This window comes from Eptesicus fuscus, chromosome 9 (genome assembly GCF_027574615.1).
Source record: "Eptesicus fuscus isolate TK198812 chromosome 9, DD_ASM_mEF_20220401, whole genome shotgun sequence".
Lineage (NCBI taxonomy): Eukaryota > Metazoa > Chordata > Mammalia > Chiroptera > Vespertilionidae > Eptesicus > Eptesicus fuscus.
In genome coordinates this window covers 27,115,307-27,142,479 of record NC_072481.1, presented here as the reverse complement: position 1 = coordinate 27,142,479, position 27,173 = coordinate 27,115,307, and the positions used below count along the sequence as shown (strand labels likewise).

Below are 27,173 nucleotides of genomic sequence, written 5' to 3'. Positions count from 1 at the left end.
ATGAGTTCTAGATTTTAAAATGCTATTGCAGCCCTAACCGGTTTGGCTCAGTGGATAGAGCATTGGCCTGTGGACTGAAGGGTCCCAGGTTCGATTCCAGTCAAGGGCATGTACCTTGGTTGCAGGCACATCCCCAGTAGGGGGTGTGCAGGAGGCAGCTGATCAATGTTTCTCTTTCATCGATGTTTCTAACTCTCTATCCCTCTCCCTTCCTCTCTGTAAAAAAATCAATAAATATATATATTTTAAAAATAAATAAATAAATAAAATAAAAATTCACTAGCTCAGTGAATTTAAAAAATAATAATAATAAAAATGCTATTGCAAAAAGTTAGACGTGACTAGAGCATGAGGAGTTTAGGACTACCTGTTAAACTATTCCAAGGGGCTTAAACTATTCCAAGGGGCTTAAATTTTATCCTGTAGGCACTTAGGAGCCAGCAGATATTTCTCTGTAGGGAATGACCAGATTAGATAGTATATTAATGGTTAAGAAAAGACTGTTAAAGCAGACTTAAAAGCTATTTAGGATATAAACAAGGCAAACTTGAAACAATAAAGAAAATTTGATGGAAAACAAAGAAAGTAGAAAATGGCTCCCAGGTTTCTAATTTAGATTATATAGTAAAAGGTAAAAGTCAATAACCAAAATAGAGAATTCAGGAGTAGAAGATTTAAAGGAAATAATAACAAGTTCATTTGGGACATTAGGGTTGAGGTGCATGGGAAACATCCAGGTGTAAATGGACTGAAACTGAAGAGACTACCTTAGAACAAGGGAGAATTTGATTAGGGTTAGGGTCAAGTTTGGGTCTTATGGAAGGAATGTATATAGAATGGGGAAGTGGGTAGACAGAGACAAACTAGAATGAAATCAAGTGATCACCAACCATTGAAGGGTAGACACTCAGGGAAAAACAAGCAAAGGAGAGTGAAGTCCTACAAGAAGCAGAGATTAGGGTTATACAAGCCAAATGAAGAATGAAAGTTAAGGAGGAAAGGCAAAACAACAACAAAAAATTGAAGAGGTAAGATAGACTAAGGATAAAAAAATTTTGGATTTGACCATTAAGAGATTCAGTTTCAATACTGTAGTGGGTCATATACCAGACTTTAGTGTCTTTCTTTTTAAAAAAAATATTTTTATTGATTTCAGAGAGCAAGGGAGAGGAAGAGAGATAGAAACATCAATGATGAGAGAATCACTGGTCAGCTAAGCGATAGAAACATCAATGATGAATCACTGATCAGCTGCCTCCTTCACGCCCCCTACTGGGGATCGAGCCCGCAACTCAACTCGGGCATGTGCCCTTGCCTGGAATCGAAGCCAGGACCCTTCAGTCTGCAGGCCAGTACTCTATCCACTGAGCCAAACCAGCTAGGGCCAGACTTTAGTTTCTTAAGGATTGAATGGGAAAGGAAGAAACGAGGACATGTAAACATAAATAATAGCAATACAAGACATATGTGTATAGTATTAGGAGATATACATATATTCTGCTCCTACTCACAGCCCGTTGTCTCCATGGTAGCTGACTTCCTTCAGACTGCTGGCCCCTTCCCAGCTACCCAGACAACAGTGCCCATGTTCCAGCCTCCAGTAGGGCCCCCTTACCCATTCAAAAGGAGAACATATTCTGTTTCCTATGACAAGCAGCTCAGGCCCCTAGTAGGCAGGATTTTCTTCCATTCAGCCCTCTCCTTTCCAGAACACTTAGGCAATCCAGAAAGGGTTGAAGAGGTTTGCATTAAATAATGGTCAGCACAGACTTTCCTCATTCCTGCAACTACTACTGCCACCACGCTCCAGGACTTGTCATTCAGTCTACTTCCTTGCCAGACTTTTTCATTCAGGATGTTTTTCTCTTAGAACTCATGAACGCTCCTTCCAGCCCTGTCCTGCAGATGGATATGTGTATGCCAAAACTCAAACATTAGCCAAGTTCAGGTTCTTCCCCAGAAGATTTCTGGACTTGAAGCAAACCACAGAAAGGGACTGGAAACGTTTTTCAATGTCCTAAAATATCCCCTGGCAGATAAGAGACTGGAGACAGATGGGAAATATGGAGGAAAATAATAATAACTAACATAAAATGAGCACTCACTGGGCGTCAGACACTGTGCTAAATCCTTCATATGTATTTTACAGTTGAGGAAACTGATTTAGAAGTTAAGGGCCTGGTTGGGTAGCTAAGTTGGTTAGAGCTTTGACTTCATATGCCAAGGTTGCAGGTTCAATCTTCTGTCAGGACACATACAAGAAGCAACCAATGAATGCATAAATAAGTACAACAACAAATTGATGTTTCTCTCTCTCTCTCTCTCTCTCTCTCCAATAAATTTTTTTAAAAGTTAAATCACTTGTCCAAAGTAACATTCTTGGTAAATGGCAGATATTATTTGATCCTATGTGGTTAGTCCAGAGTTCTTTCTAGGTTAAGGACAAAGAATTAAGCACTGAATTAAAAAACAACAACATAAATACATTGTTTCCATTCCAATTATCCTTTTTGAATAGGAAGTGTACTTTAATAAAAGGACTAAAAAGTAAATAAAGGAAATGTCAGGAAGCATAAGAAACAAATACATTTAAGAAGGTATCCAAATAGTTATGATAGATGCAAACAATTTTAAATCTCACATTAAAGGACTAAGACTCAGAAATTCCATTCCAAGCTGCTATATGGGCATAAGAATTCAACTTTCTATCAGTCAGGGTCCAGTAAGGAAATGGAAAGTACACCAGTAATTAGAACAAGGAAAATTTGCCAAAACCGGTTTGGCTCAGTGGATAGAGCATCAGCCTGTGGACTGAAGGGTCCCAGGTTCGATTCCGGTCAAGGGCATGTACCTTGGTTGCGGGCACATCCCCAGTAGGGGGTGTGCAGGAGGCAGCTGATCGATGTTTCTGGCTCTCTGTCCCTCTCCCTTCCTCTCTGTAAAAAATCAATAAAATACATTTTTTTAAAAATAGAACAAGAAAAATTTAATATAAAGAATTGCTAACTAGTAAAAGGTTAACTAATAAAATGATAAAAGAAGACTTAAGGGGTACACAAGTCACAGGTACAAAAATAGTTACTTTATCCTATGGCCTTGCAATGTCCTATCCCTCCAGAACTCTTTATTAATAAAAGCTAATTTTGAGCCAACTGAAAAATAGAAAGGGTTACAGTGTCCAGTATCAAAATCAGGACAAAGAAGAATGCAGTTATATCTGAGAAGCAATAAATTAATCACTGGTCTAGTTCATCCCTTTGGCTTTCATATGCATCCTTCTGCACACAAACTTCCATACAACAATAAAACAACTCTATGCTTACACCCAATGAGACATAGCTATTCTTCATAAAAGTGAAATTCTCACCCTCTCCCCCAATGAGGAGAAACATAGTCTAAACAGTCGTTGTATCCATCATTGGCTGTATTAATTACTCCTCAAATTCAGTTACCATCTCACTGAATATTCTGCTACCTAAAGATACAATTGTAAAGTTAACCTCCAGCAATGTGTATAGAAAAATAATGAGAAGATGGAGCGAGGAGAATACCATAGCTAAATATACAAGTAAATACAGGGTGTCCCCCCAAAATATATACACACTTTTAACAGCTGATAGCCCAATTTTGAAATGAAATGTATTTTAATAAACATTGCCTTTAGAATTATTCAAAGTGTGTCTATACATTTTTGGGGGAATATATATATATATATACATATACATATACATATACATATACATATATACATATGTATGTGTATATGTATATATATGTGTGTGTATGTATATATACTAATAAAAGGGTAATATGCTAATTAGACTGGACATCTTCCTGACATCCTTCCGCACGTCCTTCCGGACAAAGCCACGGTGGCGGGGGCCAAGGCAGAGGCAGTTAGGGGGATCAGGCTGGCAGGGGAGAGCAGTTAGGGCAATTAGGCTGGCAGGCAGAGGCAGTTAGGGGCAATCAGGCAGGCAGGGGTCCTGGATTGGAGAGGGTGCAGGCCGGGCTCAGGGACCCGCCCCCGTGCATGAATTTCGTGCACTGAGCCTCTAGTATCCTATATAATAAAGAGGTAATATGCAAATTAACCCTCACGCCCTCACAAGATGGCTGCCTACAACCAGGCCGGCAGGGGGGTTAGTGAGGGATGACCAAATGACTGAACAAGCAGGCTGTGTGGGGTGACCAGGCTGGCAGGGGGGCAGTTGTGGGTGACCAGGCTGGCAGGAGGGCAGTAAGAGGCAACCAGGCTGGTGGGGGGCGGTGCAATTGGGGGCAACCAGGCCGGTGGGGGTGGGCAGTTGGGGGTGACCAGGCTGGCAGAGGGGGCAGTTAGGGGCAACCAGGAAGGCAGGCGAGCAATTAGGAGCCAGCGGTCCTGGATTGGAGAGGGTGCAGGCTGGGCTGAGGGGACACCCCCCCCCATGCACAAATTTCATGCACCAGGTCTCTAGTATATATAATAAGTGAAGAGGAAGTATGCAAAGGTACCACAGTCCTCATTTTCTCATTTTAGTAATTGGTCATGACACCACAGTTCATATCTATGACTTCCTTCTTCCACTCACCACACTAACCATTTTGGTCTTTTAAGTAGTAGGATGACCTGAACTTTATTCTGGAAGGGTCCTTGATAGTCCTGCCATTTTTTTTTTCTTTCTCTGTTGTTTTCCATGACCTTTACTTTGGTTGTGGAAGTATTAAGAGTAGACCAGGGAATCCCCTGGTTCCAGAATCATTCTGTTTGCTCTATTGTGTAAAAGCAACAACTTTATGTGCCCATGGTAATCAGTGAATAATCATCCAGAAGAATAATTCTTTTATCTGCCTGCTGGTTCAGTGACTTAAGAAACCCATATAGCCAAATAGAGTTTCACTTTCTAATACAAGGGAACCATTGTTGTATTCCCTGTTAGAAACAAAGATCACCAAATCTGCAGACCTCAAAGTAGCTGAAAGAGGAAGCAAAAAATCCCATGAGTGAGTTATTAGGTATTAATTGTGAGAGAAGCCACTCCCACTTCCACCCCTTGATTTCCAGATTCTGGTTATTGAGGAGTCAGCACCATACAGTGGTCTCTGACTCAAAGCATATACTGCATGCTGTAAGACAGAGTCTCATCGGTTCATGGTGTTGTCTCCTAACCTGATAATCCACAGTCATTTTCCAAGGTCCATCCAACTTCTGGAGAGGCCAGACAGGTATGTTAAATGTAGATGTGATAGGAACCAGGATGCCGGCAGGGTTCAGGTGGTGGCACTAATACCTGCAGTTCCTACAGGGATGCAGTATTACTATTTTGAGGGTTAGCCTTTCTACCACAACGCCTCTCATAAATAAGATTATTTATATTATACATTCAGAAACTAGGGAAACACGCATAGAATGTGCCTGTGGACCAACTTGGTCACCTTAACTTGGGCTAAGACTCCATGTGTCGCCTACCAACAATAGTCACACTGTGAGACACAATGTCATTTTGGATCCCCAGTAATTAGCCTCAATTGAGAGGCAGTGTGTATTAATACCTGAAAGGTATGGGTAATTCATTTTTCCCCAGTGCACAGCCACTTTAGCAAATGGGTGAAGGTACCTTTGAACAAGGCCTGGAGGAAGATTGATGATGTGCTCATGTGGCAATGCTGCAGGATCATTCCTCAAGGGAAAGAAGCCTCCCATTCAATCAAGGACTCCACATCTGCGAACAGGCTTGAGTCTGGAAAGTGAGCAAGCGGCATGGACTCTTTATTGTGGTAACTCAAGTCAGGTTTTTGGCCACCAGACACAGACCAGGCTGTCCATCCATTTCACTGCAAGGGATATCATGATCAATGAGCCACAACCAAAGGCCCCTATGGGTCAAAGCATTCTTACTACCGATAAAACCCCGCTGCCCTTTACAGTAAACACACACACCTTGTCTCTCATGGTTAAGTGCTGCCACTTGACCTCTGCTACTTGGGATCCCATTACTGCTAGTAAAATCAGGGAGTTCGTCTCAGTGGCAGCATCTTGCATGGTCATACATTTCCCACAAAGGAAAGCAACCACAGACCTCTCTAACGTATTGTTCAATGCCTTAGTATTCCTTTCTCACTGTTCCTCAATGCCTTAGTGAGTGACAGGAGTGCCTTCCAGGCCTCCTCAGGAATTCTAGTGGGTGTGCAGTCTGCACATGATAAACCCACTCCAACCTTCCTATCTCCTTAGGTCTTTGGCTTCCCTTCTTTTTTTTTTTTTTTTTTTAACATCGATCAGCCGCCTCCTGCACACCCCCCACCGGGGATGTGCCCACAACCAAGGCACATGCCCTTGACCGGAATCGAACCTGGGACCCTTGAGTCCGCAGGCCAACGCTCTATCCACTGAGCCAAACCGGTTTCGGCGGCTTCCCTTCTTTACTTGATGCCAGTGAAGCTCTGGTATCTTATCCTCATTAAGCACAGGCCACCAATAAGTCAAAATTTAGTCAGCCAACCCACTAAGCTGTTAGAGACACTTCCATCTGCACAAATTAACACAGTAAATCTGGAATCTCTAGGGAGCAAGTTCATATCAGTGAATTCTTCCTGTTCTAGCTCTATTTTACCTTAGAATCTATTCTGACACATATTTCTGCTGATACTATATATTAGCTAAACCTTATAATAATTCATTTAATGCATTAGCTATTCCTTTCTGGGTCATATTGTATACCCAACTACCTAGAGCAAACAGAGATTTGACCCTACTTATTCCTACTTATGGTTCTAGTGGCAACCAAGAATGATTGTGGTGGTTCTTATATATATATATATATTATTGATTTTTTACAGAGATGAAGGGAGAGGGATAGAGAGCTAGAAACATTGATCAGCTGCCTCCTGCACACCCCCCAAGGGGGATGTGCCCAAAACCAAGATACATGCCCTTGACTGGAATTGAACCTGGGACCCTTCAGTTCGCAGGCCAACGCTCTATCCACTGAGCCAAACCGGTTTTGGCTGTGGTGGTTCTTAAGGACCTCCTTGCAAAGTATCTGTCACCAGTCAGAATATTGCAAGGTTTTCAAGCAAAACAAGGCTAGTTTCCACAGAGTCCTGCCTGTGGAGGCGATGGATATGTTTATGGCATAAACTGTGGTGATGGTTTTGTGAATGCATACTAATCTCTGAACTCATCAAATTGTACACATTAAATATGTACCGCTTTTTGCATGTCAACCACTTATTGAACTCGATAAAGTGGTTTAAAAAAAGAAATAAATTTAAAATAAAAATAAAAAGTTCATGGCCTTAGACTTTGCCCACCCCTCTATCAGAGGAACAGGGAGGTTTATCTCTGCTCAGAAAGATCTCTCTGGCCCTGACCGGTTTGGCTCAGTGGATAGAGCATCGGCCTGGGGACTGAAGGGTCCCAGGTTCAATTCGGGTCAAGGGCATGTGCCTTGGTTGCGGGCACATCCCCAGTAGAGGGTGTGCAGGAGGCAGCTGATCGATGTTTCTCTCTCATTGATGTTTCTAGCTCTCTATCCCTCTCCCTTCCTCTCTGTAAAAATATCAATAAAATATATTTAAAAAAAAAAAGATCTCTCTGGTCCTTCCTCTGGGCTGCTGCCGTCAGCAGCATAAAGCAGTCTCTCACTGTCACTAACACATGGTACTCACTCTCAGCAGTTGCTCACGGTGTTAGGTCACACACTCCCAAGTCAATATGACTTCTTTTTTTTTAGGGCTCAGGTTGAGAGATGTATTATATCTCATAGGAGGGAGATAATATCCCAAGAAAGAAAGAAGATGCTGCTCCCACTATGACTTTTTTTTATATATATACTGAAAATATAAGGGGACATAGAGTTTGTTTGGGAAGAGGGAACCTATTCGGTGTTCATTTGTCTCAGTTGCCCCATTTAGGAAGAACACTCTGATTTTGAATTAATGGCTAAATTTTTAGGGAAGGGGTTTAAAGAAAAGACGACTATTAAGGTTCACGGATAATCATTCTTAGTGATAAGCAGCAGGTGCTTTAGGTCCAAATGGAAGTGAAGAAATAGTACTATGGGAAAATCAGCATTAGAAACATAACCAATTCACATAAATCAGGTGAAATTTCTAGGAATGATCGTGTATTTACAGTGAGCTTCTTATTCTTCTTGGGCTAAAGTGAAGAAGGAAAAATGGACCAGTAACATTCATCAAAGAATATATAAAAAACTTTTACAGTAAAAAGTGCATCTGGAATCTGTGAATTGCGTATGTTCAGACTTTCTTTTTGGCTTGTGTTACATTCTTAGAGGATACATCTTCTGGGCCCTTAAACCATGCTATTCAGCCTCCTAAATCTACATATAATAAAATTATGAATTAGTTATCCTTCTTAAGTTCAAACCGTAACTCTCTCATTTTTACCCACTCAGCGGTCCTTTCAACTTGTTACCCATATGGCTAGTGGAACACTGGCCGTGAGTACATCAGGATTCCTTACTAGAAAATATCTAGCCAGCTAATTACGTTGTAGCTATATCAAATACACTCACTTTTTAGTCCACTAGTTCTATGAGAATCAACATTTTAAAATATAGTTTGAAGTAGGGAATATAGTCAATAGGATTGTAATTACTATGTATGGTGTCAGGTGGATACTAGACTTATTGGGGGGGGGGGGTCACTTCGTAAGTTATATAATAGCTAACCCCTATGCTGTAAGCTTGAAACTAATACTGATATTGATATCTGGGCTCGTGCAGGAGGCAACCAATCGTTGTGTTTCTTTCATTCCGATATTTCTCTCTGTCTTTTCCTCTCTCTTCCACTCTCTCTAAAAAAAAATAAAATAAAGTATAGGTTGAAGACATATTCAGACCTAGAACAAGAAAATCACTGTCTCATTCCTCCCGGGAACAAAAGCAGGTGAGAATCCAGAAAGCTACTCATCAGTGCAGAAGAATAGGCTTAAATTTTTCCTTTGCTGACAGAGTGGTGCTGATTTCAGCATAAAGACAACCTTCATTTGAGAGGCCTTGCCACTCATCAGTGATGCTCCCTTTGGTTAATTAGAAACACTAAAATAACATTGGAATAGTTTTGCTAGCCTAAAACAGCATGAATAAATTATATAAGAGCAACAAGTAAACAGAACATTCACATTAACTTTTCATAATGGTTCCTATCTCAACTTCACAGACTTCAAAAGTCTCCAAAGTTCAGTGAGATGAGAAGTAAGAATAAGACTCACGTGGGCCCAGCCACACTTCAGATATATAAATAACTCGTTTTTGTGCAATAGGCATGCTGTAGGGGTAAGGACTCAGTTTCCTTGAAATGCCTTTCGCACACTATCAGGTGTACTGAAGTAGAAATAAAGGGTAAATTTTTGACCAGGGATGCAGTGTGACCTTGAAATAAATTATTTTACACAATGACCCATTCCAGAGGCTTTGCTGGTGGTGGCGGTGGAGGACAATAGTGACCTACCCTTCTCTCAGGTCTCAGAGAGATACAGAAAGTAGTACTTCTTGCCAGAATGAGTGATAGTATGTACCAGAGGGGAGAGCTCCCCTGATAGGCTGTTTCTCTCCTCCTTTAAGGGGGACACCATGCCCCTCATCAGGACTGCCCCTAAAAACTTCAGGGTACTGGACACAGTTTTTTACAGGGCCTCTGTCAATATAAACAATTTTATTCACCCAAAATCATCATTTCAGCACCATTCTGATGACCCAATTTCAGGCAATCTGATAAAAGAACACCTTACTGCTCTATCTGGTTTGGCTCTGTGGATAGAGTGTCGGCCTGAAGACTGAAGGGTCCCGGGTTCAATTTTGGTCAAGGGCACATGCCCAGGTTTCCAGCTAGATTCCCACTAGGAGGCATGCAGGAGACAGCCAATCACTTCCTAAAACTGAGACAGCCATGGGATCCAGAAACAAACCCGTAGTATGAATCCCATAGTTCCTCAGAATATCAGATCAACTCTGTACATGAGATGAAAGTAAATAATTAGAAAACGATATTAAAATAATTCAATTTTAAGTAGCATAAAAAACCCATGAAATATCTATCTATATAATAGAGGAATATGCAAATTAGCCAGGACTCCATAATGTCACAACCGAACAGCAGGGACCTGAGGGTGAATGGCGCCTGGCCGGGGCAAGGGACCTCAGGCTGTGCCCCCGCCTTGGCGCTGGGCCAGGAGACCTCAGGCCATGCCCCTCACCCAGCAGGGCTTGACTGGGGACCTCAGGCCATGCCTCCCCTGTCCCAGTGCTGGTCCAGGGGACCTCAGGCAGCACCGCCCCGCCCTGGCGCCGGGCCGGGGGACCTGAGGCTGCACCCTCCACCCGGTGGGGCTTGACAGGGACCTGAGGCTGCGCCCCCTGCCTGGAGGGACTTGACAGGGGTGGGGCCAGCTGGGTTTGGGTCTCACCCAATGGGGGTGGGGCTGGCCGGGTCTGGGTCTCCTTCGTTTTCTAAGCACATTCGGTTAGTGGGCGGGGACTTGACTCTAGGTCCCGCAGCGCTACCCAGACTCTGACAGGAGGGAGATTTTCATACACATTTTACTAATTTTTTTCATCTCTGACACTTCTATTATAGAGAAAGGGCAAATAGCAATATTAAAATATTTCCTCTAATTAATTCCCTTTAATGTGCACAAATTTCGTGCACTGGGCCACTAGTTTGTGTATAAATTTTAAAAGTATGTGCAACACCTGTACACTAAAAGCTACAAAACATTTCCGAGAGAAAGTGAAAAACACCTTGGCCGGTCAGCAGGGGCCATGACTAAGCTGAGGTGGAACTGAAGGAGTTAACAGCTGGAGCCTTATTCCTTGAACAGTTGACCTTATTCCTTGAACAGTACTTTTTGAGAAGGAGCAGCCATTGCATATCTGCCACGAGGGGGCATGTAACAAAAGCTCCTACTGAAGCCTAGGGGATTAGGGAACACTTCCTAAAGAAATGACATTTGAATTAAGGTCTGTTGAATGGATTAAAATTGGCCAGGGAAGCGTGAGAATACTCCAGACCCAGGAATAGTATGTGGGAAGGCTCTAAGTAGCAAGCGTGTTGGATCCTTGAAGGAACTGCAAACAGACCCTGTGGCTGAGCACAGTGTTGGACACAGTGTTGGATTCCAGCATGCACTCAAGAAATGAATCTTTTTTTTTTTTTTTTTTAAATATATTTTATTGATTTTTTACAGAGAGGAAGAGAGAGGGATAGAGAGTTAGAAACATCGATGAGAGAGAAACATCGATCAGCTGCCTCCTGCACACCCCCCACTGGGGATGTGCCCGCAACCAAGGTACATGCCCTTGACCGGAATCGAACCTGGGACCCCTGAGTCCGCAGGCTGACGCTCTATCCACTGAGCCAAACCGGTTTCGGCAAGAAATGAATCTTAACATTTATAAAATGTTATTAACCAATGTTACCCCCAATAAACCTAATTTTTAAAAATAACTTTAAAAAAATGAATCTCTTTCAAACTGAATGTAAGACATTTTTTGAGGACCTTTAATTAAACATGCAGATCCCTGGGCCCCACCCAGAGATTCTGATTCACTAGGTCTAGTGCAAAGCCCATTCATTACCTGTGTTGTTGTGGGGTTTATTTTCCAACACTATATTTTTTATTGGAACATAATGTATCTACAAAGTAAGCACTTGGCAAATGTCTGCTGGGTGACCAAATGATTCCCAGGATAAATTAGTCAGCTCAAAGTCCAAATACGAGGGCTTGGGCTGGTAAGCCACCTAGGTTTTGATCAAGCAGCTACACCTGAAAGTTTTGTGAGAATAATAATTCCACACAGCAGATTTCTGTGGAATACAGGAGTCCCATCTCTAGCTCTTCTCCCACCACAATCACAGCAGTCAGATAAAGTTTAGGAGTTTATTAGGGGAAAATCTGAGGTAAACACCCCAAGTGACAGAAAGAAAAATCTGAAAATGTCCCTTCATGCCAAATAGGGGCCTGGCCTTGACCTCCCGAGAAGGACAAAAAACTGGTGGATTAGCAACAACATTCTCTGGCAGCCACTTGCCAGAGCATGAGTGTCTCAGCCAGGACTGTCTGCCACCTCCCAACAAAGGTAGGGAGGAGACAAAGTCTATTTATAGAATCAATACAGAGGCCATGAGAGCTGTAAGGAAAGCCAGAGAGAGAGAAGGAAAGGGAGAGGTGGGGAGGAACTTAACAGAGTCCCAGGCTTTTGGCTCTGAGCACCTCAAATACACTGACAAGTAGTTCTACAAAATGTTACAGAAAAGGTAAAATGCCTAATATTTTCAAGAGTTGCCCTGAACTTCTCCCCACATGCCATATCACACTGCTAGAGGAACATGGCGGAGCCCAAAGGCCACATTTGTTAAGAAAGAAAAACAAGAATAAGCCCTGTTGCTCTTTAAAGAGTTGAAGGTGCCCTAGTGGTTTGGCTGAACGGATAGAGCGTGGGCCTTTGGTTCAAAGGGTCCCGGGTTTGATTCCTGGGTCAAGGACACATACCTTGGTTGCGGGCTCCTCCCCAGCCTGGTCCCTGGTCAGGGCTCTTGCAGGAGGCAACCAATCAATGTGTTTCTCTCACATCGATGTTTCTCTCTGGTTTTCCCTCTCTCTTCCACTCTCCCTAAAAATCAATGGGAAAATATCCTCTGGTGGGGATTAACAAAAACAAAACAAAACAGGAAAGAGTGGACCGTTTCCCATGTAGGCCTGTGTTCTGTAAAGCAACATCCCAGCAGCAGCCTGACACGGTTCTCGGTGAGGGTCTCACCTTTTGTCACCTGTGCTTCAATGTATTCTATTCTCCGTTCAAGGGCTGTCAATTTCTCATTTAGTGCTGCGAGTCTTGAACGACAAGACATATCGAAAGTTGAGAAAGTCCGAAATTTTCTTGATTCTGCTGGTGATGACGTCAGTGAACTCCCGGTTCACCCAGAGCTGATGAATTTCCCGCTGCACAGGATCCTCTTGTCCCGCCACGGCCTCCGCCTAAGGAAGAGCGACTCTTACCTGCGTTTTAATAAGCATTCCCCCTAGGAATTCAAAAGTAGGTGGTTCACTAAACATACTTCGAGGACTGTTATAAACAGTAGCTATTATTATCTCTTTACTTGTCTGCCTCCCATAGACTGTGCATTCCTTTCAGGGAGTTTCTTAGCACTGGGCATAAAACATGCACTGGATAAATATGCGAGTAATGAGTAAGTGACAAAAATTGGAGAGAGGGCATTATAATAAAAATGGAATACTTAAAGACTACTCACCTTGTAGGCTGTAAATAAAATGTTCTATACTATAAACAGTGATTTTCAAACTTTTTGGACCATGTCCCACAGTAAGAAATACATTTTATATCATCACCTGGTATACACATATACACATACATATATAACTATAAAGTAACACATTCACATACCAACACTTACCCTTACTGCATATAAAGCGTTCTGGTATTTTTTATTCCATTCCTTTTAAAAATATATATATATTGTTTTAATGACTGATTAAAGAATTTTGTACAGTTTAAAACACAGTAAGAAAAATGCTATTCTTGCCACTACCCCTTGACTCACCCTGTCCCCACTCCCCCAGCTGTGATCTGGCTTTGCTAAATTAGCAACAAGTCCCCAGGAGTTCTGTGAACTTTATTCTCAAGTCTTGTACATGCTGCTTCCTCTGACTCAAAAAGCCCTTCTTCCCTTTCTCACGTGAGTAATTCCCGTTTATTCTATCCTGGCCCAGGGAGCCTTCCCTCTCCGGGACTAAGACAGCATAGGGTTCTCATCTCTGTCACTTTGTATGGACATATACCACATCCCTCAGCAGACTGAACACTCAGAAGTCAAGGACTGGACAAAATGAGCACTCAAAAAAAGCTTGTCAAATATCTGAGTAAAATCTAAAGTGCTGTTATGTGCAATTTTGAGGGGGGAAATCTGGATGCTGAAGGGACGAAGGGGAGGCATAATCTATGTGATATGATTATGCTGTTAAAAACGTAAAACTTCAGCCGAAACCGGTTTGGCTCAGTGGATAGAGCGTCGGCCTGCGGACTCAAGGGTCCCAGGTTCGATTCCGGTCAAGGGCATGTACCAGTAGGGGGTGTGCAAGAGGCAGCTGATCGATGTTTCTCTCTCATCGATGTTTTTAACTCTCTATCCCTCTCTCTCCCTCTCTGTAAAAAAATCAATAAAATATATTAAAAAAAAAACACATAAAACTTCAGGGGGGCAATGGGAGGATAAGGACACATGTGTAATACCTTAATCAATAAAGGGGGGAAAAATAAACAGCTAAAGGTAAAAAAATAATAATCTATACTAATAAAAGGGTAATATGCTAATTAGACTGGGAAACCTTCTGGGAGACCTTCTGGATGTCCTTCTGGACAAAGCCACGGTGGCGGGGCCAAGGCAGAGGCAGTTAGGGGCGATCAGGCCAGGAGGGGAGAGCAGTTGGGGATGATCAGGCCGGTGGGGGGGGCAGTTGGGGGCGAGCAGGCCAGCAGGCAGAGTGGTTAGGGGCAATCAGGCAGGCAGGCAGGTGAGCAGTTAGGAGCCAGTGGTCCCAGATTGCGAAAGGGGTGTCCAACTGCCGGTTTAGGCCCTATTCCGGGATCGGGCCTACACCAGCACTCAGACATCCCCCGAGGGGTCCCAGATTGGAGAGGGTGCAGGCCGGGCTGAGGGACAACCCTCCCCGCCATGCACTAATTTCGTGCACTGGGCCACTAGTAATAAATAAAACTTCAGCTCTGGCTGGTGTACCTCAGTTGGTCATCCTGTGCACTGAAAGGCTGCCAGGGCATATGCCCAGGTTGCAGGCGCGATCCCTGGTAGGGAGTCTGTAGGAGGCAGCCAATCAATGTTTCACTCTCACATTGATGTTTCTCCCTCTCCCTTCCTTACTCTCTCTATAAATCAATTTTTTAAAAAAATTTTAAAACATTGAATTTTATAAACAACCAGAAGAAACCTCACATTTTCACAGTTCTCCAAATTCTATGACTAAAACTATTTACTATTTTAGTCAGTTTTAGTTCAAATAGAGTGTAGGGTTTTGCTGTGTGGTTTTTGTATAGGGCCTAATTATTTAACAGTTTTAAATACAAATATTTTTTTAAATATATTTTATTGATTTTTACAGAGAGGAAGGGAGAGGGATAGAGAGTTAGAAACATCGATGAGAGAGAAACATCGATCAGCTGCCTTCTGCACACTCCCCTACTGGGGATGTGCCCGCAACCAAGGTACATGCCCTTGACCTTAATCGAACCTGGGACCCTTCAGTCTGCAGGCCAACGCTCTATCCACTGAGCCAAACCAGTTAGGGCTAAACACAAATATTAATAGAAATATTGATTCACTGAGAAATGATAAAGGCTTTGTTGCTGGAATCAAATTGAGAGGGTCAAACTCAAATATGTAACCTCAAAATGCTCAGTGTGATGGCCACAAATGAGATGGACACATAGCCCTTAGACAAGGTAGTGTCTCTGCTCCTAGCTCTCCAAAAGGCATGCTAATGTTCACACACAAAGTGAGTGATTGAAAGTACAAGGTTTTGTCTTTTCTTCACTCCTAAGTTTACTTCTGTGAGTTAAATTTACCTACTGGTATACTGCACTTTTGGAACAGTGTTAACAAAATCCAATAACATTTCAAGGATGTTTGTGGTACCTTTATAAACTGTTTAGTCTTTGGGAAGACTTCAAGTATTCTTGTCATTTCCTAGTCTCCTTCACTTTAAACATTTCTACTTAAAGAGGCTCTTGACACCTTTCAGTCCTCTTTCTGTCCCTGGAGTATTTCTTCTGTCTTGCATTCTCCCTCTTCTCCTATGTAGTCAGACACCAAAAGGATCTTTGAAAGGCAGCTCTCTGACAACCGATGGAGATAAGGGTTCACCTTGCATTCTACTTTATGAAGAAGGACGCCAGAGAAGGAGGCTCAGCCCCTGCCCGCTAAGAGCTGGGGTTGGTGTTCGGTAGAGGTGGCAGTGGCACAGGGATCTGAGAGTAAAATGAAGAAGTAGGATTACTTATGAACTGGTTGTTGTGCAGTCTCACTCTGTTCTTCCAGTGTGCTGACACCAGGTAAAACTGATCAGCCCAGATTTGATTCTTATCTTTTCTAGTAAGATTTGAAAAGTGCTGCATACTAGACCACTAGTAGCTGTATATTTATATATGAACATATATGAATTGTGAACTGGCCTTGCTTCTATTCTGAGAGCATGTGGTCTACCACTGAGCCTTCTACTAGTTCATGCTTAATACAGAAGAGAATTGGAGAACCGTCATAATATTTACAGTGGATGCTATGCTGTAAATACACATCATCTATAATACTATGCCTATTGAGGCCTTTAGTCTTTTGAGGTATTTTCTTTTTTTTTTTTTAATATATTTTATTGATTTTTCACAGAGAGGAAGGGAGAGGGATAGAGAGCTAGAAACATCGATGAGAGAGAGACATCGACCAGCTGCCTCCTGCACACCCCCTACTGGGGATGTGCCCGCAACCAATGTACATGCCCTTGACCGGAATGGAACCTGGGACCCTCCAGTCCGCAGACCAACGCTCTATCCACTGAGCCAAACCGGTTTTGGCATTTTGAGGTATTTTCAACATCCAGAAGTCCTCGCCAGCTATGAATCATATAAACATTAGTAGAAATCAAAGAAAGAAAAAATTACTCTATCTCACCACCATAACAAATCAAAACTCTTTTCATCTCTCCCCACCCCCACCCCCGCCCCTTTCAGGTCCCTTGCCTGTGTATCCATTAGGTATTTCACTTGCAAATAACTAAACAATAAAGGAATTACTGAAAAGCCTAGCTTCAGATGAGGCTTGACCCAACAGCCCAAGTAAATACCAAGTCTTTTCCGTCTACTCTATTCTTCCTCACTGTGTTGCTTTATCTTCAAGGCTCCACATGGCGACCTTATCAGTGTGGTAGCAAAACAGCTGCAGAAGTTCTAGATCCCCCCATCCTCACACCTCATCAAGCCCTAGCAAAACGCCTACGGTTACCTACCCATCCCTGAACCAACCACCAGGGCCATGGAGATAAAGTTCAGATTGACTTGAATTATCAGGACCCACACACATGGCTGAACACTAGTGAGGAGAGGTTTCCTTCAAAACAAAATATATGTCTCTTAGGAAAAAAAGAGAAGAGATGCTAAGCAGCATAAGCAATATATACCTGCTACAGGTGCACACTTTATTTTACCACTATAATCATGGCCTGGATATTGTTTTATATTCTGCTTTTTAAACATAACATTCTATGGAGTTACATTTCATTGTGTTTGACTGATAGTCAGCATGTATTCTATGTTGTTATATTTGTCACTTTTAGTGATTCTGTCATCATCTCAACTTGCATGTGAAATATTATTGACACTAATAACCTAGTGGCAAGTCATTCAAATAATATCAGCATGTATAATGAATCACCCATGGATGCAGGTGAGTCATAATAATGATCAGAATGCATCTTGGTGTGGTCAAGTGTTTCAGGCCAAGACTTTGGGAATATTTAGTCACTGATTTATTAATTTATTCAACAAGTGCTCAGATGTGCCGATGTGTGCTACTAGTGGAGGCACAAAGAGGAATCAAACCTGGGCCCTGACCTCAAGAAATGCACGGTTTTTGTCAGTCTTTCCCCCAGGCTTCATTCTGGGTTTCGTAATCTTGTTTTCTATATATTTTTTTACTTTGATGTAGCAACATTCAGTAGCAACCTCAAGCTTATCTCTGACAAGTGTCTTCCCTCGGGCGGCCCAGACATTATTTCAATCTTCTTCAGACTGAGAGTCAGGCCACAGGACTGCAGTGTCTGACTACAAAACAGATCCTTGCATATCTGCTTATGTGCTTCCAGAATTTAGTTATCAGTATTTCCAGAATTTAGTTATCAGCACATAAGAATTCCTAGCGATATAAAGGAAGAGTTGACTAAAAGGAGCCAAGTACCATACACCTAGATGTCAGTTCTTCCCCAATTAATGTACTGGTTAAGTGAAATTCTAAGCAATTATCAAATTAATTTTTTAATTGAAACATGATTTAAAGGTCACTCGAATATCTTCTGGAAGAATAAAAAATAAAAAATGAGTCAAGATCAGCCCTTCACAGAAACTTTGTGTGTTAAAAATATAGTTAAAACAGTAGTACATCTTTCTTTCAGAAGAATTCCTGATAATGTATGTAGAATTACATCCCACATTTAGGACATGTAGCTTAAATCCTGCCCTCTCCCCTCTGAAGGTAGGCTATACTAATTAACTCTCTATGTAAAACTAGAGCGGGAAAAGGGAAAACTAGTAACTTACAGTGGCGAAATCTGGCAAACACAACCTTAACAAAGTGATGAACGTCACATCATCATAATGTCCCATTTACCCTGAGAAGGGCACTTCACCTCTGCTATTCTTCCCAAAGCTCATAAGCCCACTCTCTATCGCTGTCTCTGTGTGCATGTATGTGTGTACATGGGGGGGGGGGTGAGGGGTCATGCGTGTGCACATGTGCAAAGACTACCAGAGCAGTGCACTTTTACTTGCAGGTACACCTTCACATCTTGCCTCAAGTCTGTGACACTCTCTAATGCTGTTGCAATCCAGACTGTAGAGAATTTGATCATATCACCTTTCCATATACCTAACAAGCTTCCAAAGATAGTTGGTTCACTCTTATCTTGATAACTGTATCTAACAAGAAGTTATGAACAAGAAGTTACTTAGCAAATATCCTAGATGCCTTTGTAAGACACACACATGCTAAGGGTGGAAAATAAACATCATAAAAATTAAGGAGACTGTTACATTGATGAATTTTCCAGAGGTCTAGTGGTCTGAGGCATGTACAGATACATTCCCCAAGATGAAGTGGAGAGTTGCCACTGTTCAAGTTATCGCAAATTTCAAATCAACTTATTAAATAGAATTTTACTGTGTTTAGAGGTATGTAAATGTAAAGCATTAACTATATATAAAGGTGGATAAAGATTGGACAGCAATATACATAAAAAGATAATAAAATCTCTTCCTTTGTTTAGAGAAAATGTTTGTCAATTACACCTGAATGAACAGCGAGGAGTCTGTGATGAAATAGCAGAATGAAAGTTAGCACCATTTAACCTCACTTCCCACCTACCCCAGCCTTTCTGAAGTTTGGGAGGAAGGCCCAAGGGCCATTAAATTTCCTCTGTGGTAGAAGGATGGATGTGTTAGTCTCAAACCATCCATAATAGATGGGCGCCTAGTCTGGCCTTAGAAATCTACTCATGTGATGATTGCTGCACAGCCTCCCTTGGCAGTTCTTAAGTGTTCTCAGAATTTTAATATTTATTAAATCCAAACCTCATCAACTTGCTTCCAAAGCCCAGACAACAGCAGGCAAGATCTGTTGTAACTGATGCGTCACCTGTCCTTTCCTCGCCAGGTTCTCATCTTCCTTGCCAGGCACTTTCCAATGTCAAACTACTTCCTTTCTCTCCTAATTGCCAGACTTTCTTTTCCTTAATCTTACATCACCCCTACCCTCCTCTCTCCCCATTCATGCCCCGCCCCGCCTTCTCTTGGTGCTGAGCCCTCGGTCTCCTTTAGACCCGATTCTTGGAGCACTCCTGATTCCCGTTGCTGGATTTCTCAATGTCTCAGTTACCTGGCTTACTTTTTCTGAGTGGCAATGCTTTAGCACAGGATGAATACTATCCAATTGTATATTACTGTGGCTGGCTAAGGGAAGCTGATGCCTATTTTGTAATATTTATGAGAAATAAGTTAGCTTTAAATTTTTCATTTAGTGATGTTCACATTACCTCTTTAGTCATTTTTGTGCCATTATCAGCCACATATTTTTTCTGTACTTAAGTAGATTGGGTACAATCTACTGACAAAGACCAAACTTCCCCTAGAATGGTTTGGCTGATATTGGGTTGAAGAGTCATGAAAAAAGCAATTCCGTTTTAAATGTTCCTGCTTTGAACATTCAATAATTAGTTATTAAGCATATATTGTATTCCAAATGCTGGGCCTGTAGGATGATCAGACTCAGACTGTCTTCCTGGAGCTCACCTCCCCAGTGGCATGCCAGGCATTTTCACTAATAATTATGGTAAGAGATAACAACTGTTCTAAGTGTCATGGGAACACAATGGAAGTACAGTTCGGTCACAAACATTCTCTCAGCAACTTCAGCCTGACTGGCAGGCACTATGCTGAGTGGCAGGAGGAGGATGCTGCAAAGTTGAATCATATATGTGGTTCCTACCCTCAGGAACTCACAATCTAGTGGGGAAGAATATACTGTTTAGGAGAAGGTCAGCTGGATCCAATGCCAAGGAGTCTAGTAAGGTAAGGACTTAAGAGAGAAACCAAGATGGCGGCATAGGTAAACACCTGAACTTGCTGCCTCGCACAACCACTTCAAAACTACAACTAAAAGACAAAACGGACATCATCCAGAACCACAAGAAGGCTGGCTGAGTGGAAATTCTACAACTAGAAGGAAAGAGAAAAGCACACTGAGACTCAGAGGAGCTGCGGAAGTAAAGTGCAGAGTTACAGAGGCGCATGCGAGCAGAAAGGGCTGGCAACTGAGGACGTGGCTGTCTTTTTCAAGCAGGAGGGAGACACAAGCTCCTGACTGCTCTGAACTCCAGTCCCGGGCGAGACTCTGGGGACTCAGACTCATACGGGGAGAAACTGGACTGTCTGGCATTGGGTAGAACTCAAGGACAGCTTTCTCTCAGAGGTGCTTGCAGTGATTACCAAGGGACACTGAGACCCAGGGGCCTCTTAGGGCAGGGCCAACGGTCAGCCATTGCCCTGTTAATTCCCTGAGACTCCACCCCACACAAGCTGTGAGCAGAGGTTTTTGCATATGAATGGCCTGGTCCTTTGAAATATAAAATTACCTAACAAACTGCAGCTGAGTCAGAGAGATCCAGAACATCCAAAAGAAGGCCCAAGGCCCCACAGCAGCTTGCATTGCTTCACAGCTGGGCCCCATCTGGGCACCTCCAAACCCCAAACAAAGAAGAGGAATCTGCAGATCTCTCCATAGTTCCTGCTGGGTGGCCTCAGGCAGAGGCTAAATTAGCACCTCCTTGGAGATCCAAGAGCCAGTGTACCCAGGGGTCAGAGTGGGACCATCCAGATTACAACTCCTCAGATTCATAAGGGACACACTCAGGGGGCAGACTCAGTGAGCACCAAAGCCCCACAGAAGCAAGTCTTGCCTCATAAGGGTGTCTCCAGCACAGAAGTTCTCCCATCATAGACACAGCTGATCCTCATAGCCAATCGGCCTAGAGGTCAAATCCTCCCAGTGATACCAACAACAATCAAGTCTTAACTACAACAAGACTGTGCACACAGCCCACAAGGGGTGCACCAAGAGTGTCCACCTCAGGTAACTGGGGAGGCTGAGCCACTGGGCCCTATAGGACACCTAGCACACAAAGCTGCTCTATCAACACAGGGAAGCAGCCAAAATGCTGAGACAAAGAAACAGGTCACAAATGAAAGAAATGGAGGAAAGCAAACTACTGGAAATAGAGTTCAAAACCACAGTTATAACGTTTTTCAAGAATTTTCTAGAAACCGCTGATAAATTTAGTGAGACCCTCAAGGATATGAAAAAGGATCAACTAGAAATTAAGCATACACTGACTGAAATAAAGAATAATATACAGAGATCCAACAGCAGACTAGAGGATCGCAAGAATCAAGTCAAAGACTTGAAATACAAAGAAGTAAAAAACACCCAACCAGAAAAGCAAAAAGCAAAAAGAATCCAAAAATATGAAGATAGTGTAAGGAGCCTCTGGGACAACTTCAAGCATACCAACATCCGACTTATGGGGGTGCCAGAAGAAGAGAGAGAGCAAGATACTGAAAACCTATTTGAAGAAATAATGACAGAAAACTTTCCCCACCTGGTGAAAGAAATAGACTTACAAGTCCAGGAAGCGCAGAGAATCCCAAACAAAAGGAATCCAAAGAGGACCACGCCAAGACACATCATAATTAAAATGCCAAGAGCAAAAGACAAAGAAAGAATATTAAAAGCAGCAAGAGAAAAACAGTTAGTTACCTACAAGGGAGTACCCATACGACTGTCAGCTGATTTCTCAACAGAAACTATGCAGGCCAGACGGGAGTGTCAAGAAATATTCAAAGTGATGAATAGCAAGAACCTAAACCAAGATTACTCTACCCAGCAAAGCTATCATTCAGAATTGAAGGTCAGATAAAGAGCTTCACAGATAAGAAAAAGCTAAAGGAGTTCATCACCACCAAACCAGTATTATATGAAATGCTGAAAGGTATTCTTTAAGAAGAGAAAGAAGAAGAAAAAGGTAAAAATAAAAAGTATGAACAACAAATACATATCTATCAACAAGTGAATCAAAAATCAAGTGAATCAAAAATCTGATGAACAGAATAATCTGGTGAATATAATACAATCAGGGGCATAGAAAGGGAGTGGACTGACAATCCTTGGGTGGAAAGGGGTGTGGGGGGTGTGGGAAGAGACTGGACAAAAATCATACACCTATAGATGAGGACAGTGGTTGGGGGGTAAGGGCATGGGGTGGGGTGGGAACCGGCTGGAGGGGAGTTATGGGGGGGGGGGGGAAGAGGAACAACTGTAATAATCTGAACAATAAAGATTTTAAAACTTTGATCTATAAAAGACAGTATGAAGATTATATAAAGACAAGCTACAGCCTTGGATGGTTTGGCTCAAAAAAGAAAAATACGATGAACAGTATTAACTGGTGAATATAATAGAATCAGGGGCATAGAAAGGGAGTGGACTGACAATCCTCGGGTGGAAAGGGGTGTAGGGGGTGTGCGAAGAGACTGGACAAAAATCGTACACCTATGGATGAGGACAGTCGGGGGGAGGTTAAGGGCAGAGGGTGGGGTGGGAACCGGGTGGAGGGGAGCTATGGGGGGGAGAGGGAGGAAAGAGGAACAACTGTAATAATCCGAACAATAAAGATTTATTTATTTATTTTTAAAGGTAAGGACTTAAATGTCCACAAGGAAATAGAATAAAAAGCCCAGAAGCAGATCTACACCTAAATGGAAAATCGATATGTAGCAAGTTGGCCTTACAAATCAGTGGGGGAAATGATAGATTATTCAATATTTAGTTTGGGGGCAATTAGTTACCCATATGGGGGAAAAATAGATCCCTATTCATGTCATTTACAAAACCCAGCCCCAGGGAGATCAAAGACTTGATATGCAAAAAAGCATATAAATATTTTAGAAAACAATATAGGAGAATATTTTTGACCTCAGAATAGTGCTTGGAGCTCTTAAACAAGACTCCAAAGGTTCTAACCATAATATAAAAGATTAATAAATTTGAAAATCAAAATGCAAATCAGCCCTAGCCAGTTTGGCTCAATGGTACACCCCTCAGTGGACTGAAGGGTCCTGGGTTCGATTCCGGTCGAGGGTACGTGCCGGGGTTATGGGCTCGATCTCCAGTAGGGGTTGTGCAGGAGGCAGCCGATCAATGATTCTCTCTCATCATTGATGTTTCTATCTCTCTCTCCCTCTCTGAAATCAATAAACATTTTTTTAAATGCAAATCAAATTAGCTAAAATGTGAAAGTCTAGCAATAACAAGTTTTGGAGAAGATGTGGAAAAAATGGACCTCTCATACATTGCTGCAGAGAGTAAAATCTTATAAAACCACCTAGGAGAGCAATTTGACAATATCTAGTAAAAATAAAGACACATATCCTCTGGTGAAGCAATTATACTTTTAGATATATATACAAAATAAAATTGCATATATATGTACATGTGCATGAGGAGATATGAATAAAAGAAGATAAGACTATTCCTTGAGGCATTATTCATGGCAGTAGAAAATTGGAAAAAATCTCAATGTCCATCATCAGGGAACTGGATAAATAAGCTATAGTATGTTTATGAATGTGAGACAGATGTTAAAATTGAACTATTGTATTTTAGTTTCATTCCAAATTCAGATGGAAAATTACCATGCAGGACTTGCAAATGAGATTTTTTAATACTAGTCCACCAGATTTGAGTTCACACCACATTGGGTAACTAAAGGATTGGGAGATGGAGACAAAAAGAGGAGAGGTATGGAAGTCTTGTTAGAATGGGCCTGTGCTCTCTGAGTTGGTCAGAGCCAAGGATGCATGAGTGAACCACATGCATGGAAGAGAGTTGCTTTGGGACCATTGTAGAGCCTGTCCAAGAGGGACCCCCGAGGAGTAAAAGAACTCAGATGCCTAGGGCTGAAGAAGGCAGGAGTCATTAGACTGGCTGGAAAAGATGCTTTTACCCACATTAGATAAATGCCCATGAGGGATCTCCATTATGGCAGAGAGTCTCCAAAGAACTCACAAAAGCACCCCATGATATAGAAAGTCAAATTCAAATGCCTGTGGAGACTATATTTTGTAACTTAAAGACACCAGAAGCACCCCAGCTGGTTTGGCTCAGTGGATAGAGCATCAGCCATTGGGCAGGACCCCGAGTAGGGGGCATGCAGGAGGCAGCCAATCAATGATTATCTCTCATCATTGATGTTTCTATCTCTCTCTCCCTCTCCCTTCCTCTCTGAAATCAATAAAAAATATTTTTTTAAGAAGACATTTTACTAAGAGTAATTAGAAAAGTTATGGGCCTACACAAAATTTTATCCATATGGGGAAAAGAACTAACTCTGAAGAATAAATTTAATGCTGCTTTAAAATGTCCTCCCAAATGTTGTGATTTTTCAAAGTATTGGTTACATTTGCGTCCATTGGTTATGCTTATATGCATGCATACAAGTCCTTCTAAGTATTGGTTGTATTTGGAATACTACACAAAAGGCTAAGCTAGAGGAACATACATCAACACAGATAAATGATTTTTAAAATATTTTTTATTGATTTCAGAGAGAAAGGGAGAGGGAGAGATAGAAATATCAATAATGAGAGAGAATCATTGATCGGCTGCCTCCTGCACACCCTCTACTGAGGATTGGGCCCGCAATCTGGGCATATGCCCTGACTGGGATCCGAACCGTGACCTTCTGGTTCATAGGTCAATGCTCAACCACTGAACCACACCAGCTGGGCAACACAGATAAATCTTAAAACTAGAATTTTGAATGAAAAAAGCAAGTTACAGAGGAAAAGTATAATATGACGTCATTTACATAAAGTTTGAATATATGTAAGATATACCATATATTATTTTGGTATAGATGTAGTCCCTCCTTATCCACAGAGGATACAGTCCAAGACCCCCAGTGGATGCCTGAAACCACAGACACACAGGGTACTATGTTTTTCCTCTACATAATACATACCTATGATAAAGTTTAATTTCTAAATTAGGCATAGTAAGAAATTAACAACAACAATAAGATAGAACAATTAGAATATACTGGGTTCAATGTTATGTGAATGTGGTTTTCCTCTCTCTCAAAACATCTTACTGTGCTGTACTTACCCTTGATGATGTAAGCTGATGAAATGCCTATCTGATGAGATGCATTTGCAGTCTGAAGTGTGACAGCAAAACCAGCAAAAATTTCTTTTTCCTTCTTTACAATTTAATGAATAGAAGACTCATTCTTACCATAGATCTTAGCAACCTCAGCATATTGTTTTTTCCTTTCCTTATTAAGTCAAGAACTTGCACCTTTACACTTAAAGGAAGCACATTATGGCTTCTCCTTGGCGTACCCAAATTGCCAGCATCACTACTCTTGCACTTTGGGGCCATTATTAAGTAAAATAAGGATTATTTGAACACAAGCACTGCAATACTGGGACAGTCAATCTGATAACCCAGATGGCTACTAAGTGACTAATGGGTGGGTAGCATATTCGCTGGACAAAGGGATAACTCATGTCCTGGAAGAGCGGAGCTGGACACGGTAAGATTTCACTGTGCTCCTCAGAATGGTGCACAATTTAAAACTTATGAGAAGTGAAGGAGAGGTACCATTCGAGCTGAGTCTTGAGGACTGCAAGGCCTCAAACTATAGTCCAGCCTCCAGGTAAGCTAAATAGGTCACTCTCGCCGAAACCGGTTTGGCTCAGTGGATAGAGCGTCGGCCTTCGGACTGAAAGGTCCCAGATTTGATTCCGGTCAAGGGCATGTACCTTGGTTGTGGGCACATCCCCATTGGGGGTTGTGCAGGAGGCAGCTGATCGATGTCTCTCTCTCATCGATGTTTCTAACTCTCTATCCCTCTCTCTTCCTCTCTGTAAAAAATCAATAAAATATATATTTTAAAAAATAAAAAATAAAAAATAAAAAAATAAATAGGTCACTCTCCCCTAGACATAGCCCACTGGCTCCCAAACGAAACATTTGCTACATCAGTTCTGCTCCCAGGGATTAATGGTTGCAGCTGCCACTTTGTATCAGCCTGCTGCTATCCTGGCTGTACAGAACACCTACCATGTGCCAGGAACTTTACAGATACTATTCTATTTAATCCTGAAAACAGATTTATGAAGTAGATTTTGTTTCTCTCCCTCCCTTCCTCCTCCCTTCCTCTCTGAAATCAATAAAAAAAAAATGTATTTTTACAAATGTCATGTTTAAGGTCACTCAGGAAATGATAGAGCTGATACTGAATCCATGTTCATCTGACCCTAAAATGTCTTTCCACCACAGCAGCCTGGCCTGCCTCTGCCACTCTGGCCCTGCCACATTCAACCTCAGTTCCCCAGCCCTCAAATGTCGCTTCATTTTCTGACCCGTCGTTATTCTTTCATGCAAACATTTACTGAAGGTAGAACAGATAATGCTGGTGCCCAGCCTAGAGACACCTGCAGCTTCTGAAGACTGTGGATGGCTTATGCCTCCAACACCTGCGTCTCTTCACTTGAAGGCTTTATCTGGCGGCAGGACTCCTGGCCCATGGGTGAGGCAGGCTCGGGTGCTTGAGCATTAGCACCTGCAGGAGTAATCGTCAACCAATATGGGGTGGCAGTTGGTGAAAAATACTCCGGCTGCGTCCTCATCGGGTGGAACATTCTACCCATTTCCTCAGAGGGTGTCCAGCGGGATGGAGCCCCAGTTGCCCACAGCTGTAACCCTCTCGTTACTGTACCCTTTACTGGCTCTCACTCTCCTACTCCCTCACCAAA

At 42.2% G+C, this 27,173-nt stretch overlaps 1 pseudogene; it reads right to left on the bottom strand.

Moving 5' to 3' along the window:
* Positions 1 to 4,949: 4,949 nt before the first annotated feature.
* Positions 4,950 to 18,410, bottom strand: LOC114234979 (protein BRICK1-like; annotated as a pseudogene).
* Between the last annotated feature and the right edge of the window lie 8,763 nt (positions 18,411 to 27,173).